The 23,610-nt window shown below is 33.7% G+C and overlaps 1 protein-coding gene across 6 annotated transcripts in view; it reads left to right on the top strand.

The window, feature by feature from the left end:
* Positions 1-5,023: 5,023 nt before the first annotated feature.
* Positions 5,024-23,610, top strand: part of LOC125236967 (nephrin-like) — an 835,833-nt gene continuing 817,246 nt past the window's right edge. For all 6 annotated transcript variants that reach the window (XM_048143884.1, XM_048143886.1, XM_048143883.1 and 3 more), the window contains exon 1: positions 5,024-5,158. The gene's annotated coding sequence lies outside the window, so the exon portion shown is untranslated. The remainder of the gene's footprint in view (positions 5,159-23,610) is intronic.

Genomic DNA, 23,610 nt, shown 5'->3' with positions numbered 1-23,610 from the left:
TGAAAATCGGTCTACTATTATGTCGGCGGTTTTTTCAAAATTTTAATTTTAATGTAGTCGTCATCCCTATTTATACAGAAAAAATTAAGAGAGCTCTCACACGGTCACTTAATACATACATACATACATACATACATACAATCACGCCTGTATCCCATAAAGGGGTAGGTAGAACACTTAATAGAACCAAAAATTATGACTTTTCCGTACTTTACATAAGTTTACGCTATCCAACTCAGGGTCGGGGTCCAAAGGTTCCATGGGAATACATAGGCCCCGTGAATCTTGTGATGTACTTTAAACTGTCAATTCTAATACAAGTGTCACCGCTGGCTCCCCTCTGACGTTGTGTGACTTGTGTGTCATGACTCGTAAATGTTGAGGACATGTGCAGTCGCCTACGCAAAAAAATGTGCATAATATGGACCAATCTATAGCATTTTTATTTATTCATAATCATAATTTCTGTGTATACTCTATTGTATCACCAACATCATGTTTTAATAATTATATTATAATAATTTAATATAATATTTCAATAATTATAATTATAATTTTTATATTATAATATTTCAATAATTATAATTATAATATAATTATATTATATTATAATTATAATTATTGAAATTGCAAATCAAATGAATTCTGTAGTTTCAAAAGTGCTGAATCAATTCAGAAGCATAAATTCATGATAAGTTGAATATGTTTATGCCATAATTATTAAGACATGATGTTGGTGATACAATACAAGATACACAGAAATTATGATTATTCTGTATCTTTTGCTGAGGTGTGCCAATAAAGAGTATTCTATCTATCTATCTATCTATATTTATTATTTATACGTTTTTTGTAGTACCTTTATTCATATTTTAATTGACTAAAATACACTACTTACTAAATGCATTTATCAGGGATACCCCCATTTGCCAGAATTTCATTTGCCATAATTTTATTTGCCATCCTATTCAACAATCATAATATTGTTTCTCATAACATCTTATGCCATAATCATTGTTTACTATATTAATCTAGTGCCAGAAACTTTGTTTCCCATAAAGTCAGTTTCCATAATGTCATTTGTCAGAATCATCGAAATCCGTAATTACCACATTCCATACCATCATTTGTCATACAAATTAGCGTCCAGAAAAGTCAATTTCCATAATGTGCTTTGGCAGAATCGAAAACTACTATAATAGGTACTAGAAGGACTAGAGAATGAAACTACTATCAGAAAGTAGGTTAGGTTAGGTTAGAACTGTGAACCTCTGGAAAAGGAAACTGCTTGAAAAGTAGGTTAGGTTAGGTTAGAACTGTGACCCCCCGGAAAATGAAAATACTATCAGACAGTAGGTTAGGTTAGGTTAGAACTGCGACCCCCTGGAAAATGAAACTGCTATCAGAAAGTAGGTTAGGTTAGGTTAGAACTGTGACCCCCTGGAGAATGAAACTGCTGGAAAAGTAGGTTAGGTTAGGTTAGAACTGTGACCCCTGGAAAATGAAACTGCTATCAGAAAGTAGGTTAGGTTAGGTAATAATATGGGCAACAATTAATATGGCAATAATTGCTTATGGCGTTTGAATATTCTATGAAACCATATTATTGCACTTAATAATATGGCTAACAAATAGTATGGCATTGTATGATTATGGAAGGTAATATTCGGATAAACAACGAGTATGTCATATGATTTTTATGGTAAACAAATCATTCGGGCAAATGAAATTCAGGCAAGTTAGATTCGGGCAAATGAATATTATGTTAAATGACTGTCGGGCAAACAATAGACAACCCATTTATCACCTTTTAAATGAAAATTATGTCTCTTTTATTATCATTTAAGGTTTTCACATTTTATTAAAAATTTATATACTTAAATTATATTTTTTGAAATTTAAATAACACCTCCTTTTTACTGTGTATTTAAAACAGCAAAAGGGAATTTTTCAAGTTACTAATGGGGTGCAACGCGCATGTGACACTCATTGAGTTGCAGGCGTCCATAGGTTACGGTGACCGCTTTCCATCAGGCGGGCCGTACGCTTGTTTGCCACCGACGTATACATAGTATTAAATTATTACATTGCGAATGTCATCAAAATTACGGCAAGGGTGATGGAAAGTGTCATAAAACTGTCAAATTTAATATAACTGTCACTCTTTTCCTCAGGCTCCCCTTCGTACCATAAATGTCACACACGTGTCGAGTTGAAACGTAAAGGTAATTTTGATGACAAGCACAAACGGCATACAAACTTAATATACACACACGGTGAAATAAAAAGGGCCGTTGAAACATTGCATAGTGACTTTTGAGGTTATAATACTTATAATGAACAACTTTTATTATAAGACCAATGCTGTAATCGCGAAATTTGGCAGTTCCATATTAATGAGTGGCATCATGACAGTCGCAATGTACAGCCATTTTTTTTGCGTTGGTAAAAGTTGTTCATTATGACCTCGAAACAAAAGTCATTATACAAAGCAGCAGAAGTTGCTTAGCGGGCAAAGTGTTCAAAATGAACTTGACACGATCTTATTTTTAAGAGAATAAGAGCGTGTTAGGATCATTGTGAACACACCTTGCCCGCTACGGAACTTCTGCTGCTGACTGTACGAGTATTTCTGTTTAATATTACAAAAGCTATGTCTGTTACGCTTTTTATATTCTGGTTTCAATGAAATTCGGATAAAAAATATGTTGGCGAAGGAGACAATATAATTTTTTGTACCAAAATTATAATAGTCAGATGCAAAAATAGTCAGTCATAAAAATAAAATATGTGCGCTTACGTATTTTTAACAATGTAACAAACATATAAAAAGAAAGAAATATTTTGGACGCTGTTATTGGATTTGCAATAAATATGTATACTGTTTTAAATAGTCCTTTATTAGGAAATGTAATTTCGAAAGATATTAAATTAAATCCGTTTTAAATTAACTTCATGAAAAATAACTCGTTACTGGATGTAATTTTACTTTATGAATATCTGAATAACTATAACGGTTTTCGCGGTAAACGAAGCCAATTACTGTATTTTAATTATGACTATATGATGTATATGATGTACGGGATGTAATAATATTTTTGTAACAATCTCCACTCTCCAGTCCTAAGATATTGCTTGTTGTAAAAATTACACACTGTATAATTTGTAATAGTTCCAACAATTGTGACAGTATTAGCAATTATAATATAGGTCACCCCGTGGGTTCTTAGCTAGATTATGTAGAATACTAGGACAGAGTTGCTTTACATACATATATGTATGTATGTTTACTTAGTTAAACGATTCAATTAAGTTGAGGGATATGGGCTTTAGTCAAGATGGCTTATACCCAGAACCTATTAGGAGCTAGCTTTATACCTATGTACTTTACTAGAACAAACTCCCCTATTCGAAAAAAGCTTTATTAAAATGAGACTAATCTTAGCTTTGCCAAATGATACCGATCTCTCAGTAAAAAAAAGTCTTTCCTTAAAAAAAATCAGCATAGTATTTTGACCGACATATTCAAATATTATCGTATCCAAATCTAATATTCGACGTTTATTAAAGCTCGAATCGAGCAGAAAGTTTAGATATCTTGTCCAAATCTAATATTAAATCTTTACTAAAGCTCGAATAGGGCAGAAAGTTTATATATCGTGTCTAAATCTAATATTCGATGTTTATTAAAGCTCGAATCGGGCAGAAAGTTTATATATCGTGTTCAAATCTAATATTCATCGTTTATTAAAGCTCGAATCTGGCAGAACGTTTATATATCGTGTCCAAATCTAATATTCGACGTTTATTAAAGCTCGAATCGGGCAGAAAGTCAAATATCGCATTTTAATCTAATGTTTGACGCTTATTAAAGCTCGAATCGGGTAGAAGGTCTAGAGTGTCACAATCTCACAATAAGCGACGTTTTCATAGAAATCTGACATCACCGCTCGGTGCCCTACTTTGACACCGAGTTGGCTAGGGCTGACAATATTTTTTTACGCCAATATAAAGTGTTACGACATGCCATTTGCTAGGAAAAGTGACGTGATCTATTTTATATTTAATAGTTTTGCAAACGATGTTATTATACGTAGTATATTTCGATACAAGTGCGGAAAAGAGTTAACTGGAAACGAGTGCCGATGAATTAAACACACCGAAGTTTCAAATCGACAAAGTTACTCTTCGCACGTGAATTTTACGATGTTTTGAATTTTCGACTTAATAAAAAATGTACTTCTTTGTGAACTATTTTTTTACTCGGCTAGATCTCCTTGAGATTTTGAGCAGTGTCTTTTTATAATAACTTATTTCTCTTCGAAGTTCACACATACCGTTTGAAAACACGCTCTTCTAATCTGTAGGAAAATACATTTCGTTGAAGTTCATCAATAAAACGAAACAGATATTGAAATTCATATGACAAAACATGCCCACATTTGAACGTGATCATATTAACTGTAAATTCATAAAAAATAACGTATTTCCAATATACCCAAAACCATTCATATAATTTGAATTTTTAATTTTTAAATACACTGAATTTAAATTAGGTGTATTAAAAACTAATTTTGTGCATTAAATTAAAATTAATTAAATTAAATTACAATTAACATCAAAATAAATTATATAAAATGTGACCTAACACATTACATTGTCGCTTGCCATAAGAACAAAATTTGCTACTATGTACAAATAATCAGTTACAATGTCCCAAAAAAGCCTACAAACTTTACACCCAACAAATTCCTCAGAAAATGCCTTGAAAACTCCCGACAGCCCATCACTAAGAGAATAGTCCACTTGACCCAAGCACTAATACGTAACACTTAAAATTCACAATACGAAAAGCCTAACCGAAATGTGCCAGTTCTTATGACCTGGCACACATGCACAAAACCACCCTCGCACACACCTGACTTGATGTAACCCCTGTACACAGGAAATAGGGTTCGAATTGAGTCCAAGCGTGTGTGTACACCCACACAGCCAAAGATCCCGGGGTTCAACACCAGTGCCGGTTTCGACTCCGCCGCGTACGGACGTGTCGAACGAATTTTCGCGAACGAATTCGTAGTGAATGAAATGTGGTGTGCTGTGTTGTGAATTTTAAAGATTTTGTGCACAGTTTGGATTTTTGGATACTGAGCGAATTGTAAGTGTATTTTTAGAATCTATTTGGATGGATGACAGTCAATGTTTTATTTAGATGTGCTATTTTCTTGGGTTTTCAGGCAATGAGAGACTTAGCGTTAAAAATAGGATGTAATAAATTTTTCTGACGTTATTGATACGAATTTATGTTAAAATTTAAGAAACAAAATAATATTTCTATTGAATGGAAATGTGAAATATGATCGTATCTGTTTCAGGTTATTTTTATTGTATAAAAATATGCGGCTAATGATTTTCATAGGAACATTTAATCCATATTTTGTAGGAAATGAAAAAGCAGCAGGAATATTTTAAATGCATGTTGCAATAAATTAATTTATTAATAAATAAATATGCTCTCGAAATTCATAATTTCAAATTTCAATGATTTTGGGAGTCAACTATAAACATTATTTTCTACTTCATTATTAAAACCTTTGATCAGTCAGTTTCGTTATATGTAAATTGCTCATGATCCAGAATAAAATTTCATAGAAAAATATAAATTAATTTGTAGTTATGTAGTTTAAAATTATAAAACTGATCAAATGAAATTTATTTTAAAAAATTATTTTTATTTTCTTGTACATGTCAGATAGAATCACAAAATTTATAATTATCAATTTATAACTTTAAAAAAATTCTTTCAAAAATACCCTTTAATTATAAAACCTTAATATGTTCCACGAAAATTCTATTCCAGTCAACCTTCAAAGAGTTATGGGTCGTAACAACGAGCATAAACATAAGCTTGCATTTGGCAACCAGAGCGGACAACAGAATTAGATAAACGTAAAATTCATTAAAAAATCCCATTTTAAATGCCGGAAACGAACCTGTAGTCTGGTGTTTCGGGTATCCATGGGTGACGGTGATCGCTTACTTTGTATACTTTTTCTTGTAAAATAAAGTGTTTAACTATCTACTACTTCTCCTAAGGTTTATTTTAAAATTTCGTCGAATATACGAAAACTACAGTATCCCTATACCAAAAGCTTTTTGTTTCAAAAAAATCACATTATGAGTCATAATTTATGTCTGACCACCCGTGTTCGATAAATGTAAATCTAGGTCATATAACTGAATGAAAATTCAAATTTAGAACATAAACATCAGTTTGAATGTGGCAACAGCGGTCAACAGAATGAGATAACCGTTAAATTCTAAAGCTCCGCAGATTTGAAAGCTTATTAGGTACAGTCTAGTTTGTTGAAACTACATACATAATTATTATTAAATTATATTTTTATAAAGTTATGAATAATAAATAAAAATGATGGATAGATAGGTTGAAGCTACAACTCTACATATTTCTCTAAAATATTTTTTCAGTACCTACAGATGGTGTTTTTTACGCACTAGTGCGAGAAGTGGTTCATTTCTTGTCGAGTCGAAACTTCGGTGTGCCATCTGTACTGAAAAACGTCGTACGATACACGTGCGAAATGGAACTTTCTTTTTTACGCACTTGTATCTTAATGAACTATTTTAACAGCAAGAGAAGAATAATGAAGTGCCACGAAATTGTCTCTTCTCAGCATGTTGCTGGTGACTACCAGCGCTGATCTTTCGATGAGACCATCTCATAAGAAAACCATGTCTACTGATAAAGAGTATCTGATTTAGTCATAATTTCAGAGATAAAAGTGACATATAAAGACGGACTATTTTTATCTCGACATCCATTTAAGAAAATCAATGAAAACACATTTCTTAGCCATTCAAGTACTTGAGTTGTCTTTTATGTCTAGAAATAAATTTTAAAACTGGCTACTCGTATAATTACAAATTACTATTACACAACGCCAGTTTCACAATTACTTTTGATTGACGAAAGTAATAATCAGTAATTAAAACAATTATTTTCGAAGGAGTGTATAATTTTTACCCGTGAGAAATTTTTGATGGCTTATTTTCTTAAAACAATGGAATTAGGACAAACTTAACAAGTAGGTGATTGATGGTAATTACTTTTAACCGACTTCAGATAGAAGAAATTTCTCATTACAATCAGTTGAAAAAAAAAACCAAATATTACAAAATACTTTTTTTTTCTTGATTTGGTTACCGAAACGCGTATTTAAAAATATCTTTCGGTTTCATCACGGTATATCATATCATTATCATCATATCTAGAAATTGCAAATCATCTATATTTTTTATTTTTGAAAATAAATCTTAATTCGAAATAAATCTGAAAATCATGGGAACATAGCGACATTGGTGGAAATTATTGGCTGAGTTATCATAGCATTATACTTTTTACCATTTGCTAATCGACTTTCCTGAAATTAAGTTTCAAAAACAAATGTCTGTGCCAAATCTCTTCATATCATCCATGGCGCTGAAAAACTATTTATTTGCAATGTTATTTAAATGGCCTATTTCGATGCTCACGAATAAACAGAATGAATAGATCGCTCTAATTTAAAATGCAAACAAGATATTTCTATCTCACAACAAGCTTTGTGGCTAGTGATGTGTCGATGACAATATTTCTGAGAATCCCTTTCTGAAGAAATTTCCAGAAAATTTCCAACTTTCTCAAGAACTTTCTCTCTGATTACCAAAAATTAGTTCGCTATCTTACATACATACAATTACACCTGTTTCCTAGAGGGGTAGGCAGAGATCACGGATTTCTATTTGCTACGATCCTGACAAACCTTTTTCGCTTCACAGTTCACACACTTTCATAACGTTCCTCATACATGCTCGTTAGTTTCGAATACTTCTGACCTTTTTGCAATAACTTTCCCGATTTCATCGAGAAAAGTTCACAATTTTTTTCGTTGGAAATTTTCATATTTTGTTGTCTTTAGTTTACATCCTTTGCTTTAACTAAAGTGTTTAAACATTCGTGTGAGGTTTTACTGCCGGTCTTTAATCCATTATTATATTATATTTCATTAATATTACCTATGAAACTTACAAGGTATTTTGCGTTCAAGTTTCTATGGTATTTGTCGAGTTTGCGAAAAAAGGTTTTAACTCACAGATAACGATTCCGGAAATTTCCGAGAATGTTTCCGATAGAAGTAATAATAATGTAATGTACCTAAGTTACGTGATTTGTTGATAATTTGACTTCTTTGTAATGTAATGTAATTTTTTGTTTTATTTAAGTTAGTTTTATAATAATTATATTGTTGCTATGGGTTCATGTTAAGACTGTAGGTGTAGTTAGCCTAAGATCATAATTATGTGTACACATAAATTATATATTTAGTTATATATTTATAGTTTGTATGTAAGTTTATATTATAAGCTATATATTTATGTGTTATACACTCATATATACATTTTCTTTTATTGGATACATAGGTAATTTGATTTGTGTTTCTTGTCACATCTCTATATTGACAATCCTGCACTAACTAAGGTTTCTGTTTGATCCAATGGTTGACTGGTAGAGAATGCCTTAAGGCATTAAGTCCGCCATTTGTACAATTTTATGTCGTGCAATAAAGTCTAAATAAATAATAAATTAATTGCAAAAAAGCATTGAAATTGAATTCTCTGTTCTCGGGAAAATTTCGAGAAGGGCACATCGCTATTTGTAGCCCCTGGGAGAACTGTGTTGCGAACAAAGTAATTACTCGCATATGTGTTTTTTGCACTAGTTTTTACGCATTTTACTTCGTAAACTGTAAATGTAGATGTGAGCTGTAATAAAAAAAAAAATAACTAGCCATGGGAATTGAACTCACGTCCTTATATTACTGGTTCAGTTCAAATCTTTATGTTTCAAGTTAAAAGTGGAAAAGTACTGCCTTGGGTAAAACTTGAACTCACGGCTTCTGGATCTATATTCCAGTGCTCTGCCAACTGAACCAACAAGACTCCAATCAAGCCAGCCAAGATAAGAGAGAAATTTATTCTAACGCCGTGGCTTGCGTGGGCGACGGTCGCGCGATGGTCGCGCGACGGCGATGCGACGCATACGAAATCAAACCTTATCGATATGGAAGTATGAGACGCGACGGCGACGGTCGCGCGACCGTCGCCCACGCAAGACACAGCGTAAGCCTAGTGGCATTGATTGCAGGTGTTTCTGTTTGTCATGAAGTTAAAATATTTATTTTTAATTTTGTAGAATTGTCAATCTTTTGGATAACCGATCATTCTTGACCACTAAGCAACCGGAGCTATTGAGAAGCGTCAAAACGTTTTCTATCCTTCCTTTTTAGGGTTCCGTAGTTAACTAGGAACCCTTATAGTTTCGCCATGTCTGTCTGTCCGTCCGTCCGTCCGTCCGTCCGTCCGTCCGCGGATAATCTCAGTAACCGTTAGCACTAGAGAGCTGAAATTTGGTACCAATATGTATATCAATCACGCCGAGAAAGTGCAAAAATAAAAAATGGTAAAAAATGTTTTATTAGGGTACCCCCCCTACATGTAAAGTGGGGGCTGATATTTTTTTTCATTCCAACCCCAACGTGTGATATATTGTTGGATAGGTATTTATAAATGAATAAGGGTTTAGTAAGATTGTTTTTTGATAATATTAATATTTTCGTAAATAATCGCTCCTAAAGGAAAAAAAAGTGCGTTCCCCCCCCTCTAACTTTTGAACCATATGTTTAAAAAATATGAAAAAAATCACAAAAGTAGAACTTTATAAAAACTTTCTAGGAAAATTGTTTTGAACTTGATAGGTTCAGTAGTTTTTGAGAAAAATACGGAAAACTACGGAACCCTACACTGAGCGTGGCCCGACACTTGGCCGGTTTTTTTGTTTTACCAATTAAGTGTTACGTAAGGTTAATATAAATAAATAACTAATATACCCTACTCCCTTTTCTCTCATTGGTGTAGTAAAAATCGACTGTGGGATATGGGTTCCATTGTGGTATGGGCGATGGGCTAGAAACCTGTCACTGTATAACAATTTCGTTTTCTTTCAATCCCTTAATAAAATTGTCAAGAGTGGCACTGAAAGTTAGTTTTATGTGCTCTGCCTACCCCGTTTGGGCATAGGTACAGAAGTGAGTGTATATGTATATATGTAATATTATAAGAAACCAGAAATTCCAATTTAACCGACTGCCAAGGAGGAAGATCTCATTTTTGTATTCAATTCCTTTCACAAAATGGCGTACCCTTTTTCCTGCACCGCCCACACGGCCAATATCGGAGAGAGTACTAAAATAGACTGACAACCACCTACGTGCGATATAACGTATCACTTTTTTGCCTCTCTTTAGAACGCAGAAAGGTCATAATATATGTATATCTGTAGCTAAAATTGAGTTATATAACTATATACACCGTGTTATTAGGGTTCCGTACCTCAAAAAGGAAAAACGGAACCCTTATAGGTCACTCGTGTGTCTGTCTGTCCGTCGTCACAGCCAATTTTCTCCGAAACTACCGAACCGATTAACTTGAAATTTGGCAGACATACGTAAACTTGTGACTCAAAGACGGACATGTAATTTCAATTAAGAAAATTCAATTATAGGGGCCACTTTTGGGGGGTAAAAGTGAATATGAAAAATCAAAGTTTCTAGAACTATGTTGTGTTACATATCAAATAAAAAAGCTTTTTATAAATATTTCAAATATATTTTTTTAATTATTTTTAGTAAGTAAAGTAATTTTCAAGTAATTTAAGAAAATAGTCGAAAAATTACCATTCCCCCCCTTATTTCCGAAACTACTAAGCGTAAAATTTTCAAAAAAATACACGAGATAGTTTTCAATGTCTAGATTACAGGAAAACCTATTAGAAATCTACAGTAAAGCGTAAGTCGAACTTAAAAGAAAAAAAAGATCAAATTACGAATTTCACTCACTGCCGCTGCAAGGAGTTACCAAATCTCTTGAAGTTGTGTGAGCGCCTTTGAATATTACATTATATTATAGTCATTTCTCAAAAAATGACTTAAGTTCCTACTAAAAAGGAGGCGCTTAAGCCCTTCTTGTAGTGTACGGAACCCTTGCAACGCGAGTACAACTCGCACTTGGCCGGTTTTTTATATGACATTTATGTCTCGAAATGTGATCAAGAATACGCTTTTAAAATTATTCGATTTCTTCATATTACAGCGTATAATACCTTCTCGTCCGTAATTAAGCATGATGTATAAGTACCTACAGCGGGGCTATCATGCTTGCAATTTTATTATTATTTTATTTTTTTATTTTATTTTATCTTTATTGGGAAACAAACAGCTTACAATTTTACATAATATAGGTTACATGACTAATACATGAGCCAAAACAGTTTCCACTAATGGAATAAAGCAGAATTGCTCAAAGGGTACTTAATTTTAATCATTACTATTACTAAGTATATTAACAATTAGTGTGATGAAAAGAATAAAGAGACAAAAACATATGAGCATCGAAGTAAAGCAACAAGATAGATTTGATGTACTCGTATTTTATCCATCAGATCTAACACTTAAAAAATGATAATTTAGAGAAATTAGATACTAGTATTGGATTTTACCATAGAAACAAATTTACCAAATTTTGTACTAAATGAATCAAATGTTGAGTATTTATTGTTATATGTTGAACATGCTCTAACAAGATAGGAGTTCTTTACATACCTAGTACGACAGAATGGTATTGCGAATAGAGCATTGGTTCTAGTTCGGGTGCTGGTGCACCTATACGAAATGTTATTGATAAGATATTGCGACTCAGTCAAATTATTTAATAATTTAAATAAAAATATCAGATCTTTGTGTTCTCTACGCAGATTGAGACTTATTACGATACTATCACTAACAAATGTTTCGAACTTGTAGTGCATCCATTATCAACGTGGATAAGACATCTGTTACTCCCACACTGACATACTTGCCAAAATGTGACGGATGCTTTACCTCAAAGCCCTAGAGAAAAAGGTACGGTGGCCTAGATGGCGTTACACCTTTGGGGAACGTTCGGATAGGTGGCGCTAATATTAATATTTGACATTTTAACACATATCAAGCTAACAATATGGGCCAAATTGTCAAAACTAAGGTTCAAAAGTTTTAAGCTTGTGCCGAGAGATGGCAGTCTATGCACAGTGATTACACATTTTATTTTGACAGTAACTCTCTATTATAATACTCGATCCTCTTTGTCAATATGGATACTACATATCAGATTTTTAATATAAAATATTGATGATATATTTCCATGTAAAAACTGTAATAAATACGGATCCATTTTATCGTTTCCGTGAAACAGTTTTGCGGGTACTAAATTTAAAGTTTACCTGTGAAAATATATATTCATGTTTTTTTTTACTCTTTTTAAAGGGAAATAGAAGGTTGGTCAATATTTAAATATTAATATTAAAACTTTTAGTTGACTCCATACTAATATGAATAAATTAATGGGAAAGTGTGTGTGTCAGTTTGTTTGTCCGTCTTTCACGTCAAAACGGAGGGCGAATTGACGTGATTTTTTAAGTAGAGATAGTTGAAGGGATGGAAAGTGCCATAGGCTACTTTTTGTGTCTTTCTAACGCGAGCGAAGCCGCGGGCAACAGCTAGTATTAAATAATCTTTACAATTTTTGTTTTTGTATTTTTTTATTACAACTATCCGAAGTTCTTGTATAGTAATTATTTATTTATTAAATAATCAAGCTACATTTAATTTTTATGTAAATAGCTATGAGATGTCACTTATCTATGCCTATAAGTATATGTTATTTAGGATGTAAGTATTTATCTGGAGTACACTTATTTAGTTTTTTACGTTGCGGAATGGAGTATCGAGACAAACCTCGCTGGTTTAGCGATACTTTTTTTTTAAATATGTAATTTGTGGTGTTTTTTTTTTTAATTAATTTATTTAAAGGTAACATACATTTTACATTTTTAAAGTTTCTCGCCAAACTGCTCATCTGCATCTGCTGCTGTTTAAGTAAAATAAATAAATAAATACAAATAACCCGCATTTACTGATGTATGGATGGAGTTAAAACTCTTCCCATAGGTTATTCCTCCATGATTTGACAGAGTTCGTTTGACACGCTAAGTGTAAGAAATAATTTTGTATAATATTAATTTCAACTGCGGAACACGTGTTCTCGTAAATAGAAAGTGTACTGACTAACAAACTACAAGAACACGTGTTTCATTAAAACGGGTAATCATGACGTCACATGCCGAGCGAGGTGGCGCCATTTTGCCAGGTAAAAATCAACTGACTGTGACGTCATGTCCGATCAAAGTGGCGCCATTTCAACAGGCATAAAAGGCCTGAACAACTACGCGTCGGGGTCTTTTGCGCTTGAGCTGTCGAATAGTTAACAAGTTCATTATTTTAATTATAATATTGTAAAACCATAGAATGTAATCCAAGTGCTGTGATTATTTTTTTACATCATAAATAAAAACCTATTGTTTACATAAAAGTTCTGGAGTTTACTTCAACACCTGATTTCTTACATAAGTAGGTACGTTAGCTTGATCAATGGTATGTTATATTAAATCACACAAAAATCAGTCACGCCTGTATCCCATAAAGGGGTAGGCAGAGCACATGAAACTACTCAAGCTTCAGTGCCACTCTTGGCAATGAAGGGGGGGGGAGGGGTTTCTTTTTAGGGTTTTTTATATATTATGTTAAATCTGTGCATTGAAAATGAAATGAAATGAAAATGAAAATGAAAATGAAAATGAAAATGAAAATGAAAATGAAAATGAAAATGAAAATGAAAATGGAAATGAAAATGAAAATGGAAATGAAAATGAAAATGAAAATAGAAATGAAAATAGAAATGAAAATGAAAATGAAAATGAAAATGAAAAGGAAAATGAAATATTTATTTTTCAAGTAGGCATATTACAATGCGCATATGAACGTCAAATAAAGCTACGCTGGCTCTAACCCTACGCCTTAGCCTTGAGAAGATTTCAGTCCCCCCTCAGTTGGGAGGGATTCCACTATGGGACCGGCAGATGACAAGATGACATATTGTATTTAGTGTGTTTTCTCACGATGACCTACTCCAAATAGCCAGTTCATTCATCTCTGTTATTTCATACACTGGAGCAATTAATAGCAGAATAGGCTTTCGAGGTGACCCATTTCGGCGATATTGTGTTCCGTGCAACCAACTACAAAATATACACGCTGTAACACCGGAAACTTGTAATTTTTTTGAGGTCAAAAGAAGGAAAAATGATATTTGAGTATAGTAATACGGAAAATTGCGGCCAGCACCTTACCTGCTAGCGAGGAGTAAAGTTTTTTTATTTGTAAGTTTTTTAGCATACGAGTAAGTGTGTTTATTTGTAAGATTTTAGTATAGGGCGCATTGGGGTAATTTCGAAGCAGAGAAATGCTCGGGAAATTTCGAAAGGGGAAACTTGATATGATGGAAATAATGGTGATTTTTAAGTGACTTCCGAAATTACCCCAATGCACCCTACGTGTATTTATTGCATTTTCAATGTTGTTGAATGTTTTAACTCATAAAGCCAATTATAAACTGAGTTTAAAGTAAATTTCAACGAAAAAATATTTTCTAGTTTTTTCGATTGTAAATTTGTTTGGTTTGGCAGTGTTGTATTTAGAAATTAGTATAAAAATATTCAAATTTATTAATTACAAAACTTGTGTATATATTTTCTTAATAATAACAAACGTATGCTACTTCATATGCAAATTGTTCACAAACAAGACAAAAACTTATCAGCCCGATACCCCCATTCACCCCCTTTTCACACTCCCCCTTTTAACCCCTAAAGTGATATAATTAACCGTCCTCATTTATCAAACGCTGCGAACTCATTTATCTTGATATAAACTCTTTCCCATTCAAATATTCAAGAGTTTCCTTGAGAATCTTTCGAAGTGCAAATTTAATTGATTGATTCCATTTTGATGTCATATTTAAGTATGTATGTTATTTAAACTGCATCTTGTTTGCGTGAATAATATTATATAAATACAAAACAACTATTCTTTATTGTATACCAAACATCATGTGCCATGACACAGAAATTAAGCATAATTGAAAAAAAAAAAAAATACTAGCGCCACCTGTTGTATACGATGTATACTATATTATATTTCATAATCTGTGTTGCATTATTAATTTTTATTTCTACGAGTTTTCTTTAGTTGAATTCATTTTAGGTTATGGTTAATCTTTGTTTTAAAGTATTGTATAAGGTACATCAGGACAAATCTCGACTGGGGGGCAAATGTAACTGGTCTAGTTATTTCTTCCATGTTTTACAATGTTTGCATTATTAAATAGAGTGTCCACCGGTAATATATGGTAGGCGTGTTCAGTGGATACATGTAGAAATAAACATCATAGTGTAATAATGGACAAAATTGATTATTTATAATTGCCCCCCAGTCGAGATTTGATCCGCTGTACCTTACACATAATTCGTTTCTAGATAGTCGCCGAGTTTGATGACACAACCAAAAATATCCTTTAAAAATTTTAGTGAGATGCAAGAGTAATAAAGGATGGCTAGATGAAATCTAAATCATATCAGTTAGTGAGTTCGAATTGCGCTGCAGGGCGACATCTTGAGCAAAATACGAGTTCTCTTGACGCTCTGACCCAGATAATGGAGATGTGCTATTTATAGCACGAGCAATACTGAAATAAAGCTTTTAGCGGTAGTTTTCAGCTGTCTGAACGATTATTGATAATAGTACATTACGATACAAGTCCGGAAAAGAAGTTCGAAACGAGTTACGAATTTCCTCTTCGCACTATCGTACGACGTTTTTCAGTAGGTACATGTGGCCCTTTGAAGTTACAACATAGGCACATAATGAACCATTTCTCGTACTAGTGCGATAAAGAGCATCATGGGAACTGAAATAGTACATTACGATACAAGTGCGGAAAAAAAAGTTCGAAACGAGTGGTGATGAATTAAAACACAACCGAAGATTTAAAAAAAACGCACCATCTGTACTGAAAAACAATTTTCAGTACAGATGGGGCCCGTTTCTCGAAAGGTACAAGCCTTGTATTACAAGTGCGCGAACTGTCAAATCGTATGGGTTGTCATGGAAACACACTTGTAATACAAGGCTTGTACCTTTCGTTAAACGGGCCACTGGTGTTTTTTTTACGCACTAGTGCGAGAAGTGGTTCATTATATGGCAGGTCGAAACGTCGGAGGTCCATCTGTACTGAAAAACATCGTTAGATACACGTGCGAAAAGGGAATTCGTAACTCATGTCGATTTAAAACACTCCATTCGGTCGTGTTTTAATTTATCGCCACTCGTTTCGAACTTCCTCTTTTTCGCACTTGTATCGAAATGTACTATTATAACTTGAACAGTTTCGTGTGCATCATCATCATATCATCCCTTTTCGCACACTTCTGAGGCCCTCTTGTAGTACAACACTTATCCCGGTCTTGAGCTAGTCTCATCCAGACGTGAAAATGTGCTCTGCCTACCCTTTTGGCAATATAGGCAATGAGTATGTAATTAACAATACTTATTTGTCAATTGATGAGGTCCATCCCATATAGTCATACTAGTTATGAAAAAAAAGCTGCACTTTTGGATGGAAGCAAGCCGCTTTGCATGGTGATAGTAGACATCATAGTAAACGATTTTTTCCGAGGATATCGAAATTTCATCCCTTAGGAAGCCGAGCGTAGCGAGGTGTTTTATGAAAATTAAAAAAATTCTATCTTTTTATTGTGTAGACCGATTTTGACAAAACGTATCTCAAATGAAAAGTATTAATTTGTGTAATTGAAAAAAAAATACAAAGAAAAAAAATTTGAAAGAAAAGTACAGAAAAAAATTAAAAAAAGTAAATTTACGTCTCGCACTGAATAACTTCAAATAATGACAGACAAAATGTACAATGTCGATATACGAGTTTTTTTAATCGAAGACAGATAAATTTGTAGTTGAAAACTGAAGACCGCATTGAAATCGGATTAGCATTTTTTAAGATACAAGTTGCCAAAGTTGGGAAAGATCGCTTTACATGGCCACTTTGAAATTCCTTTGCCAGAAAGTCAGAAATAATATGTTTTTCTGACATAGAAAAATACATAGTAACAGTACACATCAAAATAAAATTAAAAATTCCGAGGATATTATAATTTCATCCCTTAGAACGACGAGCGTAGCGAGGTCGGTTACGAAAACCGAAAAAAAAATCTCATTTTTTTGTACGTCGTCCGATTTTGACAAAACATGTTTCATTTGAAAGGTATTGCTTTATGTAACTTAAAAAAAATATATTGAAAAAAATTGGAAAAAAAATGTAAGATTTTTTTTAAAAAAACCTTAATTTTCGTATCACACTGAATAACCGCAAAAAACGGTAGACACGGTGTATATTTCGATATATGATTTTTTAAAATTAAAGACAAATAAATTCATGATTATAAACTAAAAACCGAATCAAAATCGAATCAGTAGTTTTTAATATGCAAGTTGTCAAAGTTAGCTTAGTTTGTTTATATGGTCGCTTATAAATTCCTTAGGCAGAAAGTCAGAAACATTATATTTTTCTTACAGTTAAAAGTATGCATAGGTAATAAACATCATAATAAACAATTTTTTACGAGAAAAAAAGGCAGTTTTTTTTTATTGGATCGTCTTTCTAAGGGTTTCTAAGGAATGAAATTTTTATATCCTTGTAAAAAAATGTTTATAATGATGTCTATTACCTATGCATACTTTTAACTGTAAGAAAAATATAATGTTTCTGACTTTCTGGCTAAGGAATTTATAAGCGACCATATAAACAAACTAAGCCAACTTTGACAACTTGCATCTTAAAAACTACTGATTCGATTTCGATTCGGTTTTTAGTTTATAATCATGCATTTATTTGTCTTTAATTTAAAAAAATCATATATCGAAATTATACACCGTGTCTACCGTTTTTTGCGGTTATTCAGTGTGATACGAAAATTAAGGTTTTTTTTAAAAAAATCTTACATTTTTTTTCCAATTTTTTTCAATATTTTTTTTAAGTTACATAAAGCAATACCTTTCAAATGAAACATGTTTTGTCAAAATCGGACGACGTACAAAAAAATGAGATTTTTTTTTCGGTTTTCGTAACCGACATAAGCGCATTGTACTATGCCTACTTGGAAAATAAATATTTCATTTCATTCATTTCATTTCGACCTCGCTACGCTCGTCGTTCTAAGGGATGAAATTATAATATCCTCGGAATTTTTAATTTTATTTTGATGTGTACTGTTACTATGTATTTTTCTGTGTCAGAAAAACATATTATTTCCGACTTTCTGGCAAAGGAATTTCAAAGTGGCCATATAAAACGATCTTTCCCAACTTTGGCAACTTGTATCTTAAGAAATGCTAATCTGATTTCGATACGGTCTTCAGTTTTCAACTAAAAATTTATCTGTCTTCGATTAAAAAAAACTCGTATATCGACATTGTACATTTTGTCTGTCATTCTTTGAAGTTATTCAGTGCGAGACGTAAATTTACTTTTTTTATTTTTTTCTTACTTTTCTTTCAAATTTTTTTTCTTTGTATTTTTTTTAAATTACACAAATCAATACCTTTCATTTGAGATACGTTTTGTCAAAATCGGACGATACAATAAAAAAAGATAGAATTTTTTTAATTTTCATAAAACACCTCGCTACGCTCGGCTTCCTAAGGGATGAAATTTCGATATCCTCGGAAAAAATCGTTTACTATGATGTCTACTATCACCATGCAAAGCGGCTTGCTTCCATCCAAAAGTGCAGCTTTTGGCCAAAAATTCTCCATAACAAGTATGACTAATATAAAATCCAACAAAACTTGATAAAAATGTATTTTTTATATAATAAACATAAGGATGTTTCTTTGACGGATATCTACACATTAACACGGAAGTAACGCATGTCGTATTCATTCAGCCAATACGGCATTCATTTCTCGACAATGAGTTCTGACATCATTCCCGTCGAGAACTGAGAGCCTGCGAGCCTTACCAGTGTAACTTGATCCCATGATCTACAGATACTACTTTAGATATGCTGCATCAAACATATGGAACTATATTCCTCCGCCAACAAGATGAATAAAGGTGCCAGTGGGCTTGATCGCTTTTTCTTTAGTGTATGGTATCTATTTCAGTTTATAACGAATAAGGTTTTTAATTAAATTCATAAAATACCTTGTGGTGACAGGTTAAGGCATCGCCTTTCATCCCGTGGGTGTCGTAGAAGTCGACTGTGGGATATGGGTTTAATTGTGGAGTGAGCGATGATCTAACAACCTGTCAGTAATATTACAATTTCGTTGTCTTTTAATTAACCCATTAATTGTCGAAAGTGGCACTGAAGCTTGAGCAGTATTATTGTGCTCTGACTACCCGTTTTGGAACACAATGTAATATCAAACTGTCTTCTTTGGCGTAATTATAATTAATTATAAACTTACTAGCTTTTACCCGCGGCTACGCTCGCGCTAAATTCGAAAATTGAGGAATGCTCCATACGAAAATCCATCCCCCATTTTAGGGAAGTAGGGGGGGGTAGAAAGAGAAAACCAATATAGCTTAAATTTATATCACTTTCCATCCCTTCAACTACCTCCACTTAAAAAATCACGTCAATTCGTCGCTCAGTTTTGCCGTGAGAGACGGACCAACAAGCAGACACACACACTTTCCCGTTCATAATATTGGTATGGATACCTGTTTGTATTCACACCCAAAGCACAAGCCATCTTGAGCTTACCGTGGGACCCAGTCAATTTGTATAGGAATAAGAGTTTTGAATGATTCATGATCACGGAAAACTGACCACTGATGCATGCAACTGCGTCGAAATATCGGGAGCTCGACAAAAATCAAAAAGGTAATCACGGTCTATATATCCCGGTCAGTATAAGTCTATTGTATAGGAATGTTCCCAATCATCATCATCCTCCTTGCGTTGTACCGGCATTGCGCCTGCATTGAGCCTGAGGTCCGCTTTGACAACTAATCCCAAGATCTGACGTAGGCACTAGTTTTACGAAAGCGACTGCCGTCTGACCTTCCAACCCGAAGGGTAACTAGACCTATTGGAATTAGTCCGATTTCCTCACGATGTTTTCCTTCACTGAAAAGCGACTGGTAAATATCAAATGACATTTCGCACAGTGAAAAACTCATTGGTGCGAGCCGGGGTTGGAATCCGCGACCTTCGAAACGAAAGTCGCACGCACTTACAGCTAGGTTACCAGATCTTTTTATTAATTTTATGCAACGCTCGGGAAGCTACAAGAATAACGTCCGTGTAAAACTCGGTCCCATACACTTCGTTATTACGAAGCCCATTGTTCGCCATTTGCAAGCTACAACTTTTACAGAAGTTTGTGAAACAGGCGACGTTATACACCGTGTTTTTTTTTGTTTTCCGTTAAAATCAGGAACCATCCTGTATATCACTTTTAGTTAAATTCGCAAAAAAAAATTCATCATTTTCGTACATAATAAATGAATTTATTAGTGTGAGAGACCCTTAAGAATAACATTCAAGTTAGTGTAAAGTGATTGACGGCACATATCAAAACAAATAACATTAGGAATTGGTAAAGGCTATTGCCAGTACACGTGCCTAGTAATTATCTTAATTTTTTTAATAATTTGATAACCGTAAGAGTTAAGACGCTAGTTTCTTAGATAAATTTATTGTATTTGATCTAAAGAACCTTCCTTTAAAGTTTTCGGAATTCAATAAAAACAGGGTGTATGCTTTGGGGGTGATTTTGTAAAACTGGAAATATGAAATCGGTTATGAAATTAAGCGATGTACGCAGCGATGAACGCTTGTCGTTGCAATATCGAGTTAGAATTAAATGTGGATCAGATTTGTCAGTATGAAACGATAAAAGAAATTTTTTCAAACGAAAAATGTCACATCTTATACTGCCAGATCAGAGATTTGTAGCCAAGAGTACAGACGTCAATGTTCTATTAGCATAACGAAGTTATCTCTTTCTCTATCGCTCTCATTCCAAACTCAAACCAACTCAACCCAGAGGTATTAGAGCCAGACTACATTTCTGCGGCGTTTCGCGTCGCAGAAATGGCAGTCGGCTTCGGGGCCTGGTGACCCAAAAGCTGGCTTCCTTGCACAACGTATCACCATTGCGATAGGTACAGCGAGTATCATTTATATTTGACTAGCTATTAAATAAGATTTGTTTTAGTTAAGATGTAGTTTATTCAATATTCATGTCAAAGAAGGTTCCTTAAAGGAAAATTTGGACTACTAAACCGCTAAATCTGTGACATCTCAATTAATTAATTAATTTATATTCGATGATTTGTATTGTTTTGTATATTAATATTTCTATGTAGATATAATCTAGCTTTAGATAGGTATTATTAAAGTGCATGCATAGTACACCAAAGGTACAATCTGAGATTTGCATGTCAATGTGTGACAAGGTAGATTGGCTCACTTTATTGTAAACTAACACCTATGTATACCCTATCTTTCGCAAATAAATGACTTATGACTATGACTTATAAAATGAGATCAATCCCATCAGAGCTAATTCATAATCTGTTATAAAAATGAACAAGTCTTATCCAGTGGTTGTTCGTGGAACGTCTACATTTCTGCGTCTGGTATCTGGTATGCAGTCTGCATTTAAATTTGGAATCTTTATTGCGAGAGCTATGCTGTCTTTGCGAGCTGTAACGGGCGCAATATAAATTATTCACTTAGATTTTCTGCTTGAATTACTAGTATTTGTTGTGCTCGTCTCAATTTCACATGTCATTTTAATTTCAGGAATTCTATAAGAATAAAATAAATAAATATTGGCGACACCTTACACAGATCCTTAGCCCCAAACTAAACAAAGCTTGTACTATGGGTGCTAAGCGACGATATACATACTTAAATATATAAATACATACTTATATACTTAGAAAACATCCATAACTCAGGAACAAATCTCTGTAGTCATAACACAAATAAGTGCTCTTAGCGGGATTCGAACCCAGGACCGCGGCTTAGCAGGCAGCGTCACTACCGACTGAGCCAGACCGCCCTTGAAATTATGTTCCCTAATATAATTCTATATGGTTTGTCTAATATTATTCTTTAATGCCTAGAGATATGCAAGACGCTTAAGTTAAGACTGTGATGTTTTTATTATTTGCGCAACATTATCAAAAAAAGTTTAGGAACATTTTTCTTAACATCCTTCGAATTGCAAGTTGTCTGCAATCTTTGCGGGCTGTAACAAGCGTATTATTCACTTACATTTTCTGCTTAAGCCATTTTGTCTTTGAGAGATACTGAGTCTAGATTAGTGAATGTCAATGGCATATCAAGAGTGAATATCGATATGACATTGAGTAGTTATTTCAGGAATTTATGAAAATAGCTTTTAAGAAAACAAAATATGAATGAAATATACAAAATAATGTCTATAAAGACAATTCCGAAATTAAAAAAAACTGCAAATTTCTTCGCGCCTTTCTTCAGCGACAAACTTGTTTGGTCAGCTATAGTCGCCTAGGTGTCTATTGTGCCTACTGACGTGTAAAACAGCCCTTGTGTTGTGGCATACTTGCTGAATAAATGTTTGCATTTGTATAGGTATTCTTAAAACTACATTTAAAATTGTAAAATCAGAACGTCCCTAATAAACCACCTTCTAAATCTAACCTCATAGGTATTCCCAGCATGACAACCACGTCCCATCTCCGGTGCGGTAACCGGTTCCCGGATTTTTCCGGTTACCGGTCGCGTCCGGCAAATGCTAGCTTGCGGGAATGTTGGTTACATGAGATGACAATTTACGAACAAACGACGTACGAAGTAAGACACGTTTAGGGGAAAATATGGTTGCATAAGTATTGCATATTAAAAATACAAAGCGAACGTATTTTTTTTACCCCCGACGCAAAACGACGGGGTGTTATAAGTTTCACGAGTCTGTATGTCTGTTTGTCTGTCTGTCTGTTTGTCTGTCTGTGTGTGTGTCTGTCTGTGGCATCGTAGCTCCCGAACGGATGAACCGATTTAGACTTATTTTTTGTCAGAAAGTTGAGTTAGTCGCGAGTGTTCTTACTTTCTTAGCCATGTTTCATAAAATCGGTCCACTATGTCGCGGTCGGGGGTATTTTCAAAATTTTAATTTTGTTAGGTTATTATGATATAGGATGCAAGCGAGCATACAGGTCGCCTGATGGTAAGTCATCACTGTTGCCCATGGATACTCAAAACGGGTCTCTATTGGTTTCCATAAACTCCTAAGTATTAATGTATAGTTTCTCCATATTTTCGTTAGTCATTATTTTATTTTTCTCAGAAACGCGTAACTTTTCAGGATTGCCGAAAAACAAACCTAACCTAACCTGAAGAGTCTATACATGACCTTATGAAAAACCCTGAAAAGTTAACCGGTTTAGAATTATGACTAACCAGCTTTTGCCCGCGGCTTCGCTCGCGTTAGAAAGAGACAAAAAGTAGCCTATGTCACTCTCCATCCCTTCAACTATCTCCAC

This window comes from Leguminivora glycinivorella, chromosome 20, assembly GCF_023078275.1.
Source record: "Leguminivora glycinivorella isolate SPB_JAAS2020 chromosome 20, LegGlyc_1.1, whole genome shotgun sequence".
In the NCBI taxonomy this organism is placed as follows: Eukaryota; Metazoa; Arthropoda; class Insecta; order Lepidoptera; family Tortricidae; genus Leguminivora; species Leguminivora glycinivorella.
This window is presented reverse-complemented; position numbering and strand designations above follow the sequence as displayed.